Genomic DNA, 16,890 nt, shown 5'->3' with positions numbered 1-16,890 from the left:
CAATAAATAAACCTACTATAAGCCAAAATTGCAGTAATTTATTGTTCTGTAATTTATTGTTTATATAAATGTATAAATTAATACATTTATATCTCTTATATGCAATGAAAATTCACTTTCTGTTTCTTATATTTTTTTATTATCTGTGAAAATAAAAACAAAACTTGCAGCTGTATAACTGATAATCAAAACATTTTAATCATAATTAGATCAATTCTGAAAATTTCTCCACTGCATATAAAATATGCACGTAATCAGTAAGTAATGAATAATTTAAGTACATTTTTGTCCTTATAAAGAAAATTCAACTTCTGTCATTTTCTCTTGAATGGCTCTTTCCCTCTCTCAGCATCGAATTCCGAAATCAGCTTAAATTTAAATAACTAATTTACTGAATCTTATTTACGCCCCTTCTTTAGACCACCATGCTTTCATTATTTGAGAAAAAGTGCTTCCTCTCCTCTTCATATATTGTAAAGATGAAATAATAATTCCAGATTTCATAATGACTAATATTTTGACTTTTTCTTAGTAGTATTCCAGTATAGTCTTTTCTTGCAATAATTGAAATATTTTAACTTGCCTGTAAGCATTAAATTAGCATATAAATAATTCCACATTATGATTAGATTATTTCAGATTTCTAATGAATTATAAAAGAATAAATTTAATTCGAAAATAGAGCAGCAAATATTAGACGTCATTTCAAATGTTGTTTTAAAAACAATTCGGATCACTTCAGTTTTCTGGTGTTCAAACAGCTTTATGGGAAATGCATTTATTTTAATTTCTGGGATTTTTTTCAGATGAGGAACAAAAACGCCTATCTATCCCCTCCCCCCCAACTTCTATTCGTATTAGACTAAATTTCTTAAAATTTTCTTCACTTTTGCTTATCTTTTTAAATGTCCAATAGATGATAAACATTAACAATTCACTTCTATGATGACCATTTTCACCATTTAATTATGCAGGAAAACTCAACAAAAAGAAAAAGTTGTCAAATTGCAGTTATAATAAACGACATCATTAATAGATTACCTAATCGCCTTCAGTATGGCATAGCTTTCCATCCTTTTGCGGATGGCACCGACATAAAAAAAGAGATAACTCCATTCGTTATTTGAAAGCAATTCATGTCAAATGTTTTTCGTAACTTAGGAGATATAATTACTTATTTACAACTGACATGGTATTGTAGACATATTCAATATGGTACATTCTTCGGAATTCACCTATGCAATAAGGATCTGCATGCTTTACAGGGGCAATCCAAAGAGTTCAAAGCAATTACTGCACTACACAGTTTTACTGCTCTGGTCATTATTTGCCAGTTTGAAAGACTATTTACACCAGAGTTCAGAAAAAAAAAAAAAAAGAAGAAGAAGGAAAGTGGAAATGACGCAAATTAAAGTGAAATGATTACATTATAAGCCATTTTTAGACAAACATATTTAGAAAGATCGTTATCTTCATGAATCGTTCAAAACTTATTCATACTGATTTGAAACAAGACGAACTTTTTTTCTTCTATTGTTTTTGCTTATAATTAAAAATTAATGTGTATATACTTGATATCGCCACTACTTACAAAAGTAACTTCCATATGTAATTAGCAGAAATTTTCTTTCTCCACAAAATAGAGAAGCCAACAAAAGAATCATGCATTTGATTGGCACATAGTTGTTTACTAGAGCAGTCTAGTTATGATATCAAAATAATCACAAAAATGACTCGCAAATAAGTAAATTAATTTTAAAATCTCATTCAAAAAACTTATTTCTTTAATGCTGCAATTCTGGTTTCTCAAATTCTCTAAATAGATTCGATATTTTATGTATCCATAAGTAGAGAATAGTTGCTGCATTTTAATTACTAGATGAGTAGTCTTAGTATATCATAAAGAGCGATGCTATTTATACTTTATGAAGAACATTGAAGCGATAAGTAGCTACAATATTACTATTTTCACAGCGAATATCGTAGATAATTTCATTAGCAAGATTATCTAAATATAGGATATACAAAAGAGAATTTTTTAAATAATATTAAAAGATTTTAACATCCCCGTAGCTCATTCGGAAGGAGAACAACAAATTTTGTAATAACGGTTTTCAGCTGGAGGTGAATTAGTTGGTAAGGAGCTGCCAGGGTTTTTCCTCCTCCTAGAAACTTGGATTTTTTTTCCCCTGCAAAGTAAGCGGTATTGAGAACACAAAAATACAAGTTGATTCTTGGGAGCACTTCTTGTTATATCGACAGCAATATTTTACTTAAAAGGACTGGAAGTTTAGTCACATTACTAATTGCATTAATAATAAAAATAGTAATCAAAAAGTTTATCATGAGAAGCTGAGCCGATTTGATAACTTATTAAACTTTTTATTCTCGATACGATTCATAAACTTTAAAAGTGGAAGAGACCGGAAATAACACAAATTATTATTGGTCAATACACGATTATTACACTATTGCCTGGACATTTCAAATCTAGCTTATTAGAAGGACAGTAGTCTCGATAAAAATAAAATACATAATGGTGTTAAAATTGCTCGTTTTAAAGTAATTTGATTTTTAGAGAAATGCTTTATTATTATAAGTCTGATTACTTTTTAAGTCTAAAATCGATGTACGCTTTCCCGGCATTTAATTTTTTAAGTGACAAAAGAACTCCAATAGAATATCCAAAATGCAGAAGCAAACAAAATGCAAAGGAAATTACGAAAAGAAGAAAGATTACATTGAAACCTATAAATCATTAAAAGCCATAAACATTCATTTCTCAGCTTCCCCAGTGGCGCAACTGGTTAGCGCGCGGTACTTATAAGACAGTATGTGTGAGTTATGCCGAGGTTGTGAGTTCGATCCTCACCTGGGGAAGGCTTTTTTTTTATTTTCATCCAGAATTACTAGTGTACTTGATGTCCTCATCTTTAACTGATGGGATTGCAATATGTTTAAGAATATAAAGGCGAAGTTAAAGAGACCTGAAATATTACTACATGGATGTTTCTTGATGGGAATCCTTTTTTATTTCATTTGATAAAGATAAATATACCAATACTCATATCTGCATTACGAATAATATAAGATACTAAAGATAAGCTGCACAAAATAGTTCATACTGAATTACAGAGTATGATTTAATGCGAACTGATTCAAACATCGGATAAATACTTCGATACGTAATTTAACACCACTAACTAGGCTTGTTAAAGCAGTTAATTATTTTCAAGTACTGCATTAATAAGTTGGTATTAATCACCATTTAATAGTATATATAAAATGATTATTGATCGAATATGGCCATAACCGAATTCTTAAATATCGTTAATATTTCACTTAATAAAAATATAAAATAATTTAAATGTGAGTAGTTCGAGAAATGGAATCATTATATCTGGAAAATAAAGAGAGCTCAGTTTGGATTTCAATCCAAGTAAACTTTTAATTATTCATTAAATAAATATTATATAATATAACCAATAGTAATCCAAGTATATCCATGCCATCCAAAACGTGCCATTGATGCAATAAATCAAGAACTAAATGACACACACACACACACACACACACACACACACACACACACACACACACACACACACACACACACACACACACACACACACACACACACACACACACACACACACACACACAGAGAGAGAGAGAGAGAGAGAGAGATTGTGTCGAAATATTTGTTATGCACAGCTACATAAAGGAATATCTCTTAGGGCATAACATATTACAACTTTATAGTGGATCAGAAAGTGTTCTGCAGTGAATGCCCACAAAATATCATAAGTAACACATGGCGTTGAATTTTCAGTATATAAAAACTGTATTATTAAATAATATACCATCTGGATGAAATGCCGATCAAAAGCCGCTTTAAATCATTATCGGTCATATCATATTAAGTCCGACATCTATACATCGGGTTATTAGTGTGGCTCATCATACGAAACTTTGCAACTAGAATTTAACTGACCCGAGAAGATAGAGCGAGCGATGCAAATGATGCAGTTTTCTGCTTTCTCTCTCTCTCTTTCCTCGTATGAGAGACCAACATGTGTCGCATGAGCTGATGTCATAAAATTTTATGCCATGTGGGCTGGTGATAAAAATTATATATTTATATGGGATTTAATGGCAGGTGCATACTTAAAAGAGGCGGATTTTATTATTAAAATTTAAAATAAGTAATCATTCTGTACTTTTAATGTGGCGTGCATGCTATAAATCTGCATTTCATTAGGTAAATTTATCACTAGAAAAGAGAGAAGCGTAATGTGATCTTATTGAGCGTGAAATGCTGAGTATGGTATATGAACCATGAATAAACCATATTGGTTTCGGAAGGACATTAATTTCTTTGCTTGTTTTAACACAAACTTTATAGTATACATTGCAATAATTATTTTATATGAAGTGAGACAAAAGCTATGTTAAAATTTAACTAATGAAAATACGAGAAGAATGTAAAGATATCAAGTTTGAGAGAGAGAGAGAGAGAGAGAGAGATCGCATTTGAAACCCTGAATCATTTACCCATAATTATAAAAGTATTTATGAATAATGAAATTACTAAATGTATCATACTCCTTGTCTATTCCCTTCAGCCTACTGGCTGATGGGGCAGCAATACTCTACTATACCAGGGAGATGATTATGAGCAAGGTGGTTTCCCGTTGCCATCCTTGCCGTAAGTATATTTATGACTGTAACCTGTGTATTCGCGGGACCGGTTTGTCTGCTTTTAGGGATGAAAAACGCCAGATAAACTGGCAGGAAAAACCCTACTGCCTGCGCCCAAGACCGACTAACTTGGCTATGCCTGAGAAAGATCCTCAAGTTCCTCACGTCTTCGACGGGAATCGAACCTGGGACACTCCTTCCCCAGGCATACGGTTTCGAAGCGCAAAAGCCACTAGGCTAACGGCGCGCGGACAGTCTGATGACTACTAAAATGGATAAAAATGATAGTTAACAATGAAGAATAAGAATTCTGCCGTAGTTTCAGGCAGAATTATCATTGAACTGAAATAAGATTTCAAAGTTAAAGATATAAAGACTTTCATCTGGATAACTTAAAGTTAAGAATAGTAGCCTTTGTCGCTGAAGATAAACTGAACATAGATCAATATATCTGAGAATAATGATGTAATTCCAATTGAAAATTTCAAAACAGTGTGCTGAGGCAACTACACATATCGGGCACTGAATCAGAAACCTTTATACAGATATACGTAAATACCACTTACGTAGCGTATACGCAAAATACTTGGTCACGCGCGTCATCACCACGTGTTCTAGGCAACTATTTAAGAATGCAGCTGGTCACTAATCCTCAATAGTGTCAATCACATGGGAAAAACAAAAGATCTTTCTGAGTTCGATAAAGGCCGTACTATAAGTGCCCGTCTGACTGGAGCCACAATTTTGTAAACAGCGGGGATGACTGGTTTCTCAAAAGGCGAGATATCCCGGGTGTTTAATCAGTGGAAAAAGAGGCCTAACTGTGGTCTTAAGATAGTCTATCGAGAACGAGATCGCCTTCGTCTGAGAAGGGTTGTAAGGACAAAGAGAACTTCCTGTGTGCAGCAGTTGACTGAAGCATTTAATGAAGGCTGTTCCTGACCCACACTCACCGAACTATGCGCAGGAGGGTCGAAGAGGATCGGTATTGGCAGTCGTTAAAAGATGTCCAACACGGTATTAAATAAAAGTTTCTAATTTCATGACTGGTATGTGTAACATGACAAGGAGAACGTATTCATTAACTTAAAAGAATTTTTCTATCAGATGCAAAGACATTAATGATTTCACTATATAAAACAATGGTTGGCGTACTTTAGAATATTGCGATAAATTTTCGCATTCCTTTCTAAGAAAAACTATTGATATTCTGGAAAAAAATGCCAAAGTGAGCAACTATATTGATATCCGGAATTATGAAGAAAGAATTTTGATATTGTAGGTTAGAAATCGTAGAGATAAGATTAATAAGATGGAACTTGAAGTTCATAAAACCGATACGGGAATGAATATTTAGTTATAAAGATACGTTTAGATTTTCCCAAGAATTATGCATTAGTAAAATCATAGGGCGAACATTATTAACTCATCAAAAACAACAATTGGAGGAACGCATCGTTTTTAATAAATGAAGGATAGGTGTTAGACATGATGAAATATTTTTCAATGAAAAGATAGTCTATTATTGGAATAAACTTCGGAAAATATTGTAACCAAAATTATTTAAAATGTCTAGAATGTCCGCGACAAGTGTGTGTGTGTGTGTGTGTGTGTGTGTGTGTGTGTGTGTGTGTGTGTGTGTGTGTGTGTGTGTGTGTGTGTGTGTGTGTGTGTGTGTGTGTGTGTGTGTGTGTGTGTGTGTGTGTGTGTGTGTGTGTGTGAGAGAGAGAGAGAGAGAGAGAGAGAGAGAGAGAGAGAGAGAGAGAGAGAGAAATCATATAACAATCAGTAAAGGACAACTTAAAACCCATTTTGTTTGTTCTTGAATAGAAGTTTCCATTAGATTGACAAAGATATAACATATGGGCGGCAGAATAATACGCGTATCAACTAAACGTACAATAGTTTTCATGGTTTATGTATATTTTATGATACCCACTGTCATATTATTCGAAAATATTACGGTATTAGGATTAAGGAAATTTAATTGATTTTGGTAATATGATTATAAACTTTCTAACATTAATTCTGATATTTCTAATTGTTGATTTGGATTTAAATTTTTTTGCGTCTGATCAGACTTTAGATAGAAACAATAATGAAAATGTATTATGAATATTTATAAAAACAGACCTTTTCATGTTTTCAGAACTCATAGGTTGAATGGATGTTATCAGCACTGAAGGGTAGAAGAGAAGAGGTAATAGAGAGTGTGATACAGTATTATAACAACCGATTACGTTAGTTTCCTTCTTAGGTTGCATTGGATTGAGACTTGTACTCCACTCGCATCGTGTTTTATGTGAAATTCTGATATACAGAAATATAGTACACTTATGTGTGGAGTGAATTCACCAGATGGCTTTCAATTGGGAGTGAGAACCTTTTTACAGGTAAATTACAATATCGATTTATAAAAAGTTAAAGCCAATTATTTGTACTTTGGTTTTATTTGACAGATTAAGAATGCTACATAATATGCTACGTAAACAAACGAATGGGGAAAGATGAAGGAATGATACAGAACATGAATTGGAAGCACTCGTGATTGGTAACAGATGGTCTGTGAATCATCACAATATCTTGAGATCCAAACTGCATTCCATGGTAGCCAAGACCAACGCAGTGTTTAGCAAAGCGAGCTCAAAGACCTAGTACAAGATCTGAATCCGTCAAACCAATATGCAGAAATTTTCGCATCCAGGCTGCAAGAAGAATTTGTTGGCTCAAGGTACGAGGATATCCTTATTTAGAAAGAGAAGTGAGAAACTGTCAGCGTTTTATTGTATATACAAGATTTCCTTTGTTATATGCCCATACATGTGAGGACTAATAGAAGAATTAGTATTTCAGTAAAGCCTGAAGAATAGAGGAAAATTAAGGACTCGTCTCAGTTCATTTTGATGGAAGACTTGTTACATGATAGAAACAAAAACAATCTTCAATACCGGTAGCGCTCATTCCGTTGGTATAAGTAAATTAATAACAGCATTCCCATCATATGAAGTGCAATCAAATACAAGGAACACTGGCGCGTATTTAGTGATTTGAAGGTCACCGCACTGACGCTGGTTGCAGAGTCGCTTAAATAATTATTGTGTTTTCTTTATTTATGGACCCTCAGAGCAACAGACGAATACTGCTGCTGGTATGGCCACACAAGAGAAGACTTTGTTCCTGAGAAACACAATGCAGTATATAAAATTATTGAATCTTGATTTGATACATTTTCTTCATTAGAACATAAAACTGATCTAATGGAGAATTTTGTTTAAGGCTTAAAATAAAGACGTCATGGTTAAATTTATTTAAAGAGAAATTTTCCAAAAAAACTCGTTGTCGCTAAAAGGAAAGAAGGTATCTTTTCTTACATGTAAATTAGTGAACGTTTGCACTTTTGCTAATGAATAATAATAAAGAAGAAGAGGATGTTAACAGTAAATTCAAGAACTGTTATATAATTATCAAAGTGTAATGCTGGATGACACCAAAATAAAGCTTTTAGATTTTTATTTGGATGGCACTCAGACAACTTGAGCGCTTGGAAACGATAAAAGATTCCACCAAGATATGGGGAAAAACTCTATCAAAGTTACGCCAAAAGGTGCCCTTATGGGTGACTATTACCAGCTGTTTAAAAGGGAATGATGCTGTTCATAAGGATAAAACAGAACTATCTGGGTAATGAATTCATAGTAATGAGTGATATTTTTATTATTGTATTTTTGTTTTCAGTATATTTGTTATATTTCAGCCATAATGTGGCACGTAATGTTTTAATATCATGGTAATTTGGGTTTACATTCATACACAAATAGCTGCTAGTTGTGCTAGTAAAATGTACACTTTGTAGATGGAACACACGTGAGGATATTTAAATAACGAAAAATTGCAAGCATGAAATAATAAGGCTCCAGTAGTTGACTAAGTTTTGTACCTCATGAGATATCAACCAAGGAAAAAGACATTCAAACCGTTAAGAATTTTTTCATTAGATTTGGAGGAAGTTCTAGCTTCTTCATTTATGTCACTTTCAACCATGAAATGTTTTTACCCTTAAGTGAATGACTGCCATGGGTGAACTGTGAGTAAGATAATCCGGAAAAGCTGTTCGGGAGACCTAACATGAAACTTTATCAAGCCGCTTCAAGTGTCTCATTAGTAGTGTCGGTGGTCATACACGGCGATAAAATTCATCTACTACTTAAAATTGTAGAAGGTCAAATGTTTTCCCAGTGCATAAGGAGGACTCAGAAATGAAAGAGTAGCCCACCGGCCGTAAGTCTAAAATCCGTAGCAGAGAAAGTGATGCAATCTGTTGTAACAACAGATTATCATTTATCTAGCAGTCCAGAAATACATATCACATCATCTATAATTAATTATAACATCATTTATAATTAATTAATAATAAATCACATCATCTCTTTCTTTCTCTCTCTCTCTCTCTCTCTCTCTCTCTCTCTCTCTCTCTCTCTCTTCTTTCGTGCTTGGAGTGGTGAGGCGTGAAAATGTTGGTAACATTCTATCTCCGAGCATATCATGGCACTTTCCAAAATCACTCACTAACTTAGAATTAGAGAATCAGGCCACGCAGATAGACATGGCGAAATTCTACATTTCAGGCGGCTAGTCCCAATGGTGCAATGCAGACGGACTCAAACCACCCATTGACAAAATATTTGGTGCCTAGTTTGGTAAAAACTGGTAATTCATGAATGAGACTTACCCACTCCAATGTGTACAAGATTTATAGCATGTTATTAAAACAGTCCCAGTAAAACACTTTATCAGATAATCCCTTGTCGTGTTGTCAACTGGAACAACACGACATGCATCACAATTTATTTTTCAATCTAGCATTAACATTATCCTCCCCAAAATTGAAGCTAACCATCCCATTGGGACTCACCCTATCATAGTAAAGAAATCAAACCTGGTGTTAACATTCAGGGGAGAATGTAGCACAGTTCCCTTCCCACTCCTACAGTATTACATAAATTCAAAGCATAATTATCAGAAACCTGTCTCTTCTACGACCGAACTGGAACTTAATAGCAATTGATCCGTTCGTCTATGGAAATTGAAACTAACCTGAAGCTATCTGAATTCTGAAGAAGAAGAAGAATATATCAACCTTGTGCAATGCACAGCCATAAAACCATTAAGTTGCAGCTATCTCTTTATCACTGTGAAATCAGTGATACACAGTCTTCGGTACAGAAGAGCATATAGCAAAACACTTTCACTAAGAGAGGCAGCCGCCTGCTCATAGTCTTCAAACAAAAGGCGTAAAGTTATCTTCTTCATGATCATCATTAGTGATGATGATGATGATGAAGAAGAACAACAACACCCTTGATCTCTTCCACCAATACTGAATTCGAAAAAATCTATTTCTGGCTACTCAAGGTAATACCATCATAATCTACTTTTCAATCTAGCATTAACAAAAAAAAAATACAAAAATATTTAAAAAAAAGTTCCTACTTATATATTGGGGTAAAACCATGTGAATAATGATCTTAAAATTGAATTTATTACTTTCATCAATTTAATAGTCAATGTGTATCTAATATGAATTAATGCAGTTTGTCTTTTGTACACAAGACTGTTGTTTTTAATAAAAAAAAATTAAATAACATCGTCTTTCAAAGTACATAGTGAGTAGCAAATAAGGTAATGTATTTTGATTATAAATTAAAAATTAACCCAAAACTGCATATTTACAAATGTTTCATCATAGTCACTTACTAGATTTTTTAAAAAAATATCAACCCAATCCATCCATTTCGTTAAACATTACATTTCTAACGTTGTAGAAAGACGGAACACATAATTTCCGTTCAACCATTTCTGAACTAACTCATTTTACTGTTTTTGTCAAAGAATTCGCATATCATCTTATTTTTCTTTACTTTTCTACTCATGTTTTGGAAGTTTCATAAGCACGTAAATATTTATGCATGTAAAGTATCGTGTCTGTCTTTTAAATTGTGACCTTAACCGCTTCGAATTCTGAACATTATCCATTAAAAAGAAGTGTGAGCACCTTAAATACACGCAAAACGAACGGCCCGTCATTTTATTGAGACGTATATGCGATTTGGAAGCAACAAGACACCTCTGTCTCGAGCTGTTAAAATGCCTTAGTGAGCCCTATTGCGGGAAAACTACGACTCTTTATAGAGTCTCTTAACCACAAAGCTGCTCCCGTTTTGAGAAGAGTGGCGTCAGTGTGCGGCACTTAGTGAGGCGGAAATGGCCCAATTTCGCTGATGAAAGGATGCCATTTGCGGCCGGAAATCTTCTCCTCTTTAATTCTTGTTAGCAGAGATCGTTTCTCACTTCTTTCTAAACTACCTGCAAGTCGCTCTGGTGGCAGAAGAGGAATGGAGATTTTAACAGTGCTGCTAATAGTAGATACGATAAAGGTCGATTGCAAATTATCGAATTATTCCATTGGTTGTGATTATTTGATTAGTGTCGATAGTCAGTATTTGCTGTTCAGCACAAATCGAGAAGGAACAGGAAATTATATTTACGATAAAATTAATTTTATGTCGTTTTCAAATTGTTTTAAAAGACTCTTAGAACACAGAATAGGTATCTGGTACTGAAACACAGACATATTTAAGTAAAAAAAAATGAGGAAAAAACTTCATTTTAATTTTTTATGAAGTAGAAAGTAAAACATATACTAAATTGTTCTCTATCATATAAAATAAATTCGGATTAAAACTAACTTTTTCCTTTTTTTTTTTTTTTTTTTGAAAATCGGAAATGTCTTCACCAGACTTTCACAAAACGGTTTGGTCCAGTGTCAATGTCTTTTAAAGTTTCAAATTCAGATTGTATGTGAAAGTCGAACACGCTTCATAACAAGAGCTTACAAAAGAATAACTCACATTTCTTTCATATTATATTTAGTCTAAATGATACAATAATTGCTACATAAACTTTTTTTTTTTCAAAAAATTATTCCACTTTGGCATACAATTGTCTTCGAAGTTATAAATGGAAGTACTATCTTAATCTCGTTAAAGCCATTGTAATTATTTAAAATATTTTTTTATGCACTGATATTAATTCTGAACTTAAATTTAAGCAATAAAAATTTAATAATAGTAAAAGTTCAAAATATCTATTAAATACTAGAGTAATGCAAATATTACATAGCTTTCTTTTTGAACTTGCACTATTATTAAATATTATTGAAAAATATCGAAAAATTGGATGGAAGAGCCTTGGATAGAAAAAATGTCTATAAATAAAAACGAATAGAATTAGAAATAATGGAATTAGAAAGATGACTGGAGTAGATGATATTTGAGAAGTATTGTAATACATGCATATGGAGAGGGGTTGGCAATGTAATCAGAGAAATTAAATACACTGCATGGATATCATGGGAAGGAAAGGTCACCAAAGACAAGATGAGGAAATGATCTCCATAGGTTTCACATAACATTGTGGACATTATTAAAGGACCGAGACAAGTGGAAATTTATGGAGGAAGCTCATATTTAGCACTGGATAGAAAAAGGCTGAAGAAGTAGTCATTGGAAAAGAAAACAAATAATGGCAGTTCCGCTCAATCTGTGGTTTTTACGAATATTGCAATTTAATTACGTGATGGCTCATGCAACAAAAGTTGTAAAAATTCCCTTTTCATAGAAAACAAAGAAAGCAATGCTTTTTTATGTACTTCGACGGACCCCTTTGGTTGGAAAGACCTGGATTCGAATCTCGTCTATGACGCCATGAACCATTATCAAGGCATTTCTGTTAAATGGAAGTTAGCAGGTTTCTTATGGAGGTGGAGGGTTTTCTCCCGGAAACTCGAGTTTTCATTCCTCAAATCAGCCAAACCATCCTCGCTAACACATATATGAAAAGAAATAAAATACTCGCTCTTAGGGAATGCAGAAGAGGAGAGGCAGGCTAGCTGCATTAATTGACTAAAACTCATAATCAGGGAATTCCTCCAAGTCAGAGTGGAGTTTTAGTTGCTTATGGAGGTTGTGCAAAACGTACATGATTAAAAATATCAATTGATGAATGACTGTATTTTAGCTCTGTTACCATCATTAAATAAATTTATATATTAATTTAGAAAATTGGAAAAATTCTCTACAGTTAAATATTTCAAATCGTTCACTAATTATATGAAAGTCACTGATCATTGTACTTCAGAGTTCGTGCTAAAAGAATTTGAATACTTTATTATTTCTTTCCGGAAATAGCAATTCTTTCCAGGATTCATGTTGTCAGTGTTTCCTTTATTTTAGTATTATTAGTCTCCTTTCTTTATTCTCATATTATTGGCTTGTTGACTTTATTCTAGTATTATTGGTCTCTCACGCAACTAATGAGTTTTCCTCAACACACTATTAGGTTGATAGCCAACTTGTATAAGGAGCAAGAAGCCACATAAGAACAGGTGTTGGATTGACTGACTGGCTTCAAGTTGGAAAAGGAGTTAGACAAGGATGTTTACTTTCTCCTCACTTGTTTAGTATACATTCTGAGGACATCATGCGTGAAACATTGAATGAGCTCAGGACAGGAATTACGATAGGAGGTAGACTGATCAGTAATCTGAGGTATGCTGATGATACAGTACTCCTTTGTAATGACATGGAAGAACTAGGACTAATTCTTGACAAAGTTAACAAGATCAGTAATAACAGAGGACTTCAACTCAATTCTAGCAAGACAAAGATCATGGTTCTCAAAGGAAAAACAAACAGAGAAGCTCTCGAGAAACAAGTGTATCTTAATGGAGAAAGAATTGAGGAAGTCAGTAAGTTTGAGTACCTGGGATCCATTATTAATGTGAAGAATTTCTGTTCAGAAGATGTCAGAAAAAGGTTAGGAATGGCCAGATTTTAGACAGTCAAAGACCTGTCTAAAATCTGGAAGGATGGATCTATCTCCATGGGAACAAAGTTGAGGATTTTAGATGCAGTTGTTTTTCCAACAGCGACTTATGGATGCGAGACTTGGAACCTAAAGAAGTCAGATAAGAAACGGATATCTGCTTTTGAGATGTGGTGTTACAGAAGGCTGTTGAGGATATCATATACTGAAAGGCGTACAAATGAATGAGTGTTAGAAAAGATTAGTAGAACTTTAAGGCTCCTTAAGGATATTGACAGAAGAAAGTTAAAATATTTTGGACACATAGAAAGGATGGAAGGAGGACTTCTCAGAACAGTAATAGAAGGTAAAGTTCCTGGAAAAAGAGGCAGTGGTAGACCATCAATGAGATGGATGGATGGCGTGTGTGGAGTGACTGATCTGCAGAGAGTTGAGGCTGCCAGAAAAGCAAACAACAGGACTACATGGCGAGGCCTGGTGTGGAATATCATCGAGCATTGGAGTGACCATACGGCATCTGTAGTTGCCCAGTGAACATAGAGAGAGAGAAACTTTGGTATCAATGACCTACTCTAGTCTTCACGAAAGAAAAATGATTTTCATTCTTATTGAAGCACCGATTACCAGTTTCTCGTGGGCATCGTTTCAACAGTTAGCTGTCCCTTTTTGTTCATCATCATGGACAAATACTCATGGACACGCAACTACCCTACTTATCATAGTTGATGAGTTTTCATTGTTCAGTAATTCAAATGGCCAAAAAACATTTTTGCACCAATTTCGGTTATCCGCACTAATCGAAGACTAACATTTGACAGTGCTACTACACAGTAAATGAATAAACAGTTTTGTCATTTGATACACGGCAAAGTTCTAGTTATGTAAATGAATTATACTACATTTAGGACCTTTTTATCTGCGAAGAAATCAGTCATGATCAGCTTGTATGCTTTTATTCAGATGAACACGTACATCTTAAGAGCTTCAAGAATGTTGTTACAGATCCAGTTATCTTTTTTATTCTAAAAACATCACCAATGCCTTTGCGCTATTTTAAGCTTAAGCCAAGGGATTCTTTTAATAGATATTAAATTCCACTAAAGTCGCTCCCCATTGCCTTTTATCGCATTTCTTCCCCGAAATCAACTTCCTGAAGTTTGCTCCTGAGCATCATTGTCTTTTACTTAACTAATACCAGACATCTTTTAATATCAGTTAAGAACATTTTGTCTTTGTATTATCGATTGTATTTGTATTATCCGTATTTAAGAAAAACAGAAAAGAACATATGCAAGTTTTCAGTTTTTCATATGCAAAATTACAAATCTACTACAAGAAGATATATTTTTACATTTTATACAGTATATAAAATTAAACAATACTAATACAATGTTTCAAACTATGCCTTTTGAAAATTATTCTTTCTCTGTGGTTTTTATACATATCTAAGATTTATTTCACAAATAAATCTTCTAACGCCTATTCATTGAAAATATGAATTATGAAATTTATTTTCGTGTTATAACCATAAGAATTAAAGCATAAACATAAATATTAAAACAAAGCACGAAATTTCCATAGGATTCTGGTGTTAGGAAATATTTAGAAACCCAAGCGCATAGAAAGAACATGAAATGTAGATAATTCTTTTTTAAAAATGCATTTATATTCAAGTTTTAATCTCTGATCCCATAATTTTTTTTTGGTTAAACAATGCATAAATTTAATCTTATATCTTCTCTATGATACAAAAGGGCCCGGTCATGAATTTTCTCTTCATGAACATTTATAATGGCTGTTTATAAAGCTAATTAACGGAGAAGGAAGGAATTTTCTTTCATATCATAATATGATAATGTTGGTTGCAAAAAAAAAAAAAAAAACCTGCCAAAAATCTATGAGAGTATCACGCAACTAGGTACTCTAGATTGCACCCGGAGGGTGAAGTCAGGGCACTTGGAAATATTGAGTATTTAGTATTATTTAGTATTAGTATTTAAGGAATTTTATTATTCAGAATATTACGCTGGTGTTCAAATGCTAAGGACGAACTGAACTACAATTTTACCTGTATATGAAAAAGATTTCATGACTATAGCCAAATGTGAATATAAATTTATTGCCAGCATATTACACAAAAAAAGTATTATAAATTGCAATACGTTTTTGGCGAAACTTACAAATTTCCCAAGCACATAGTTAAGGAAGTAATGTACAGTGCTTACAGAAAATTATGAGGAGAGACATTTCGGTATGGAATATGCCTATCCCGAACTGCGATTCAGCTCTCACAACGTCGTACCATTATTAGCCCCAAGGGATTCAGTATTTCTTGAGGAAAACTGGCCCACTCTTCCTTCATAGCAACAACAAGGCCAGGCTTTGTTGTTCTCTGAAGGGGAATTTCGAGCATTGATGCGTTTCCCTATTGAAGGGGGGGGGGGGAGGCGTGCTGGCCACTCGATTCGATTAACATCCTTGGTGTCCAGAAATATTTCCACTTACAGCAATCGAACATGACGTTGAAGAACTTCGTTGCAATATCGTTCACCAGTCATAGTCCTTTTTCCAGCACTTGCCTCCCCACATTGACTCCAGCACCGCCGTATGTATTTTCCGCCGTATGAGCAGTATTCACGACAGATCAAGTGTAGTCTAGAATCGGAGGAAAGACTAATACGACTCGCATCTGACAAGAGTACATTAGCCCAATGATGTCTTGTTCAATTTTATGCATACAAGACCGCTGAAAAATGTGCTCTACGATGAGCTGTGGATAAAGGGATAAACTGTGTTCGGGGACATCTTGCAGACATCTTGCCACAGTTTGTCGAGCTATTCACGTGCCTGTGCTTGAATGGAGCTGACTTGCTAGCCTGACCTGCCTGGTGCATCGGTTGTGTTTTGCTGTTATAATCAAAAATCTATCTTCGTGTTCCATTGCAGAGTGAGGGTGATCTATTAGCAAGCGTTTGGACATTCATTGGTTTGAAATGCTTCCCAGAGTATGTATACAACGCTATGTGAGATTCCAAACTCTCTGGCAATATGGGTAATTCCGTGGCCTTCTTCAAGCTTTCCAATAATTCTTCTCCGTGTGAAATCAAGTAGGTGATGTCTTCGAGACACTAAAAATTAGAAGACAATCAAGTTAGAAACTTTATTCCTTTACGAAAAGAGCTTCCTTCAAGCACAGTTCGCTTAGCGCAGCCTTTTGCCTTTAATCCTGTTAAGTGCTAGCACGTGGTCCCTTTTGCGCACGATTCGAAAAATCTGAATATGTACCCGCTTTCTACTCGAAATCGT

The 16,890-nt window shown here is 34.1% G+C and overlaps 1 protein-coding gene and 1 non-coding gene across 2 annotated transcripts in view; one reads left to right on the top strand and one right to left on the bottom strand.

Moving 5' to 3' along the window:
• Positions 1-16,890, bottom strand: part of LOC150107201 (synaptic vesicular amine transporter-like) — a 143,972-nt gene that overhangs the window by 65,921 nt on the left and 61,161 nt on the right. The window lies entirely within an intron of this gene.
• Positions 2,789-2,880, top strand: TRNAI-UAU (transfer RNA isoleucine (anticodon UAU)). The gene is given in 2 exon segments: positions 2,789-2,826; positions 2,845-2,880. It is a non-coding gene; the product is annotated as a tRNA-Ile (tRNA).

Source organism: Typopeltis vanoorti, chromosome 4 (assembly GCF_054136105.1).
Source record: "Typopeltis vanoorti isolate ZY-2024b chromosome 4, IOZ_Tvanoo_1.0, whole genome shotgun sequence".
Taxonomy (NCBI): Eukaryota; Metazoa; Arthropoda; class Arachnida; order Uropygi; family Thelyphonidae; genus Typopeltis; species Typopeltis vanoorti.
This window is presented reverse-complemented; position numbering and strand designations above follow the sequence as displayed.